At 40.8% G+C, this 6191-nt stretch overlaps 1 long non-coding RNA gene across 1 annotated transcript; it reads left to right on the forward strand.

Annotated features, from left to right (window-relative positions):
- Positions 1 to 2854: 2854 nt before the first annotated feature.
- LOC114049085 lies at positions 2855 to 4180 on the forward strand. The gene is made up of 3 exons (XR_003569837.1): positions 2855 to 2948; positions 3126 to 3308; positions 3703 to 4180. It is a non-coding gene; the product is annotated as an uncharacterized LOC114049085 (long non-coding RNA).
- The last annotated feature ends 2011 nt before the right edge of the window (positions 4181 to 6191 follow it).

The raw sequence follows: 6191 nt of genomic DNA on the forward strand, positions 1-6191 counted from the left end.
TTTTAACTTATTACTTATTTTTAACACTCATTTTAAAAAGTTTTGAATTCCAAATTATCTCCCTTCCTCTCACCCTTCCCTCATCCATCAAGAAGACAAGAAATGTGATATCAATTATACATATGGAATTATGCAAAACATATTTCCATATTAGCCACGCTGCCAAAAAAAAAAAAAAAAAGAAAGTGAAAAAACTTTGCTTCGATCTGCATTCAGACTCCATTGATTGTTTCTCTCGAGGTGGGTAGCTTTTTTCATCATACATCATACAAACATATCTTGGATCATTGTATCAATCAGAGTAGTTGTCATTTACACAGCTGATCATCATAGAATATTGCTGTTACTTTGTACAATGTTCTCTTAGTTCTGCTCACTTCCTTTGTTATCAGTTCATGTAAGTCTTTCCAGGTTTTTCTGTAACTATACTGTTCATCATTTCTTATAGCACAATAATATTCCGTCACAATCATATACCACAACTTGTTCAGCCATTGTCCAACTGATGGGCATCTCCCCAATTTCCAGTTCTTTGCCACCACAAAAAGAGCTGCTATAAATATTTTTGTACATATAGGTCCTTTTCTTTTCTTAAATCTCTTTGTGTTACAGACCTAGTAGTGGAGAAGAATGAATTTTCAAAGAAGGAACAAAAGAACATCCCTCCTAGTACAATAAATACAATTTTGGCCAATTGGAATTTGTCTGGTTGATATAATTTTATATTGACTATCAGTAATTTCTGCTGTTGCTGAGCAAAGCTTAATTCTTATTACCTTCATAGTTGTCTGACAGTTTAAAGTTTTTTTCCCAAATTGATATCAACTTTTCTACTCTTTCCCATGTTAGTTTATTTCCTGATTTGGGCATGAGTATTTATAAACAAAGAACAAATTCTTTAACTTGAACAAGATGGGAGAAAATAAAATGGGAGAGAAGTAAAAGGAAACTGAAATTGTTAGGTGAAATAGGTACATGCTTCTTAGAATCCCTGACTTAGACACACACACACACACCCCCATTGTACGTCATAGGATATTTTATAGAAAATACTTCGTCTTACATAGGAATCACTTCCAGGCAATAAGGAATGAGTAGCAAAATGTGAAAATAGGTTCATAATCATTTAGAACTGCAAAGGTCCTTAGGGGTCACTTAGTCCAGACTTCTCAATTTATAAGTGAGGAAACTGAGGCCCCATGAGTTTAAGGGGACTTGCCCAAAGTCACATAGGTGGTAAGTAGCAGAGCTGGGATTTGTACCCAGTTCCTCTGACTCCAAGTCCAAAGTTCTTTCCATTGTATGGAATCTTAACATAAACATTTTATTCATTGTAAAAAATAATCATCCAAAATAACCCATTTGCACAGGAAGATCTGAGTTCAAGTCACAACTCTGACCCATGCTAGTAAGTCAATTAACTTCTCATTGTCATTACAGAGAAAGTGTCCATCTGAATTGGCAGAGGAAGTTTTCTTCACCAATGAATCAAAGGTCTGGTAAAAACACAGAAAACTCTCAGAAAAACAGCTATTAAATTTTCTTCCCTTATGTTTCCTAGGCCATCACATAGTCCAAGAGGGAAAGGGCAGAGAAGGGAAATATTTATATAGTGCCTACTCATTTTCCTCATCTGTAAAATGAGCTGGAGAAGGAAATGGCAAACTACTTGAGTATCTTCACCAAGAAAACCCCAAATGGGGTCACAAAGAGTGAGAAACAACTGAAACAACTAAACAACAACACACACCAAGCATTGTGTTAAGTGCTTTTTACAAAACAACCCTTCGAGGTAGGTGCTATTATTATGCCCATCTTATAGCTGAGGAAACTGAGGCACAAAGGATAAGTGACTTGCCCAAGGTCACACAGCTAAAGTCTCTGAGGACTGGTCTTCCTGACTTTGTTGCCCACATTATGCACTGTATATGGACTCATTTAATTGGCTTGCTGTTGTTGTTTAAGTCCTCAGGACACTTGGGCTCTTCATTTTTAGTCGATGGCTTTTGATCTGTAATATCGTGGGAGACAGAAAAGGCAAAGTTCTCCTGTAATGACTTCTGTAACCTTTTCCTTACCTCCTCACCATGAATAAGCACCAATCCTCAAACTCTGAGGTCTAAGTCCAGCCTTCTGTTCCCTCCCCTCAATTTCTGGTCCTCCTTGACCCAGATAAGAAACCTATAAAAACCCATGGCATTTTACTGGTACCCCCTTTCCCTGAGAACTCCAGTGGGACCTCACCTGTGTCCATTCACCCTGACTGCTCCTTCTTCTTGCGGGTATTTCCCTTCAATAGAGCTGGCTTGCTGGACTCCCGGCTGACTATCATCTTGTGCTGTGCTTTAGGTTGTGGTACACTGCCCTTCCTTGTACCACACCTTGGAACATGAGTAGAACCTCACATAGACACTACATTAAAACATGAGCCCCTCCTCCATATTTTAAAATCAAACCTGACTCAGCTCAGGCTCCTCCTTCTATTTGTTCTGTGGACTCCTTCAATGCAGGAACTGATTTTTTTTTTTGCCTTTCTTTATATTTTCAGCATTTAGTATAGCATCTAGCACATAGTAGGCTCTTAATAAATGCCAGTTAATTGACTGATTGACCACTTCAAGGCTTTCCTGGTCTCAGCTACCAGTGCCTTCCCTTAATTTTGAATGTTTTTCTTCATATAGTTATATATGTACATGTTATCTCACTCAATAGAATGTAAGGCCCTTAAGGGTAAAGACAGTTCTATTTATGTCTTTTTAACCCCACAGTTTGGCATAGAGTAGGCACTAAATAAATGCTTCTTGAATGATTAAATGAAAACTTAATTTCTTTTTCCTTGCTCAGGACACCTATTTCTTTCTAAGCAAACTGCTGGAATAAGAAGTGGGAAAACCACCACTGATTGACATTTGAAAGAGACAGACGAGGGATCTTCCACACATTTTCAGGTAACAAAAAATCTTTCTTGGGGTAGGAGGGGAGGCAATAGGGAGTGTTATAAATGACACATGGGTAAGTCTGATCACAAACTTTTCTTGCTCTTTCCTAAGAGGAGAGCTTCGAAGGGTTAAGGATTTGGATCGTGAACTCCTTCAAGTCAGGATCTGAATTTTCTTCCCCTGCAGCTCTCAACACCCTGTACCATGAAGCTTGATACCCACCTTGCTTTGGCTTGGGGAGGAAGAGCTCTGAAGCCACTCATCAACAGAAAGGGAAAGATGAGAGGAGATATAAATCTCTGGAATAGGCTTACAGGAGAAGCTAGACCAGCCTCAGTGGAAGACTTCACTTGGGCATATTTCATCAGGGTGGGTCTTGCCCTTCCACAGTTTGTGTGAGTCTTGTCCCTGTTTCCCCATAAACTTCCTTGTGCCAGGGGTTGATCAGGCATACCCTGAGTCACTTTATTGGTTACCAGTGACTGAGTCTGTCTCCAGGATGATTGGGGACTGAGAGTCAGAGAGGACAGACTCTTATAGGCAAGCTGAGACTTACTCTTACTTTGTCTCTTCCTCTATCTCTGTCTCTCCTACTCTCCCACTACCACAACTATGGTCTTTTAAAAACAAAGTACAGAAGAGAAACGAGGGAATTTTTCTCCTTCCTGCTCCACTCCTTGAGGAGCAGAAGCATTTTGACAAACAGCCTATACTTGCCCAGGTGACCTAAAAGTGCCATTCTGTTGCATTTTTGTGAACACAGGTCAGCCACTAAAGTTCCTGAGAACAGTCTTTCCATGAAAGTTGGAGAAGTCCCAAGAGATAAGAGTTCCTGATTATTCCAGTCTCTGCCTTCTAGAGGGAGAAGAGGATCCTCTCAGGCAACTGAAAGACTAAAGCCGTGTCATAATGGGGCAAGACATATGCCCTGGCTAACTTGGGTATTATTATGAGTCCCATGGATGATGGAGATTTAATGTGAAGGGAGAACTGTTTGCTCAACAGCTTCACAAAGTCTGACTACCTTCAAGGATTAGGGGGAGAGAATCTAGTAAATTTTAAAGGGTTATGTCAATGTTTTCTATTTCGGTATTTGTTTATGGCCTTCTAAGAGTCCTCTGAGTCATGTGTTTTCTTCAGGTAGTGAAATTAAGGATGACCCTTACTTCATACCAATGTTGTATATTAAGTACTTACGCAGGTCTTACAGACTCTATTACCCACTTTTGGGGAAAACTAGTCGCAAGCTAGACCTAACCTTTTATTCCCTAGAATTTCTGAGGTAGAAACAAGAGCTACAGAACAGAGGTGACCATTGAGGTCAGCACATAGGCTTGAACCTGCCCTTGCGGGGGGGGGGGGGCTTTGGGTTTACTTTGATATATTGAAAGCTCTGTGATTTCAACCATGAGTACTTTCCTTTCACACCATTTCAACCTATGTAAGTCTTATATCTTTTCCCCCATAAATCCCCCTTAGAGGAAATGCCTAACATGCAAGATGGAGGACTTCTGGCTCTTTTAGTATCTTGGGAATACCATTGCACCACTTAAGTTTGTCTCATTCTTGACATATGACCATGTCTCAGAAAACAAAAATATTTTTAAAATCACTACAATTTTAGCTCTGCTACCCTAGGTAGCAGAGGCAACATTAGGGAAAATGAATGGGCATTATTGACCAAGAGGAACAGGAAGATAAGTAAACATGGCAGCAGTATGGGGCAATGGAAATTGGAGCTACAGGACCTGGGTTCCAATGCCAGCTCTATTATTTACAATATGTATGACTTTGGACAAGTCACTTTGCCTCTAAGGTCCTCAGTTTGCTCATGTGCAAAATGAGGGGGGAGCACTAGACAACCTTTCTTTCTAGTTCCAAATTTATTACACTAACACCTGAGTTTGGGTCCCTCCTTTGATATATGCTGACCATTCAGTGGGAGGAGGATGACTATACCCTGTTCTCTGGGTGTGGCTCTTGAAACAAGGGGTTGTAAAAAGAGATGATCCATCCGATCAGCCTACGAGGATACTAACAAAATCGTATTGATATGTCCAGGACTTGTTTGTAAGGGACCTTCCCCTCAGCCCAAATTTAGGGTATCTCTGAAAGTCCCCATACCACCTGGTAGTCCTGAGTCATTCTCAAGGAACTCCTTTGATATGTGCCCCTAAGGCAAAGACAGAAGTTCCTCCAAGTCTTGGGTCAATCATAACTGTAGGACTATGAGGCCATATTCCCACATCAAAACGGTGTGGATAACAGGAGCCAAATGACTATCATACCAGGGAACAGCTCCCACCCCAAACAAGCTCATGGGCCACCCACTTCTCATAGGGGGTTTTGGTGGGCAGACCACCAAAGGAAAAAGTATAACTGCTTGAGTGAAGGTAAGTGGAAAGCTTTTTTCTGAGTTTTAGTTTTGGTGGCCATTCAGGGTGAATGTATTTTGGACATTATGAGCCCTTAAGAGTCAGAACCAGTAGAAGTATTTCCATTAATCTCTATACTGAAGGCAGCTAGGTGGATAGAGCACTGGCCCTGGAGTCAGGAGGACGCAAGTACAAATTCTGCCTCAGACGCTTACTAGCTGTGTGACCCTAGGCAAGTCACTTAACACCGATTGCCTAAAAAAAGTATTTATGCTAGTCATTGTAGGTAGGGTCAAATAAAAACCCTTATACCTATACCTGAGCCATTTCATATTTAATTAGCATCAAATAATACCATGTTCTGGATGAGTGAAAGATATTTTCTCCTTAGTGATGAGGTTGGGGATGGAGGAGGCTGGAATACTTTCCTACATTAAATTCCCTTATAATAACCCCACATGGCTGATAAAGAAAGCAGATGTCACCTGGAAGCTTATAGTAGATTATAGGTAGCTGAATGAAGTTCTTATGTTCATCATTGCTGTGGCCTTTCCCGTCCTCACTTACATGGAAGATCAGGCAGGCAGGGCCCAGGTGATTGGTAAGGAATCATTAGTCTCAAAAGTAGCTTTTTCTTCTTCCTTGTCATGAGCTTTCACCTGGAAAGTCTCAGCTCCCTTCATCATGCTGGGTCACCGGACCATCTGCCAGAATCCGTGGGCACAGACCTGAAAGAAGTTTCCCTTCCTGAGCTAGAGATGTCTACTGCTACATTGATAATGTAACATTGATGCAACCAGTGGAGGCCACGGAGGCAGAAGCTCAAAACCGGATGATATTTCATATGAGGGACTAGGGGTGAGAAATCAATCCTAAG

Source organism: Vombatus ursinus, unplaced genomic scaffold, assembly GCF_900497805.2.
Source record: "Vombatus ursinus unplaced genomic scaffold, bare-nosed wombat genome assembly UNPS02014797.1, whole genome shotgun sequence".
Taxonomy (NCBI): domain Eukaryota; kingdom Metazoa; phylum Chordata; class Mammalia; order Diprotodontia; family Vombatidae; genus Vombatus; species Vombatus ursinus.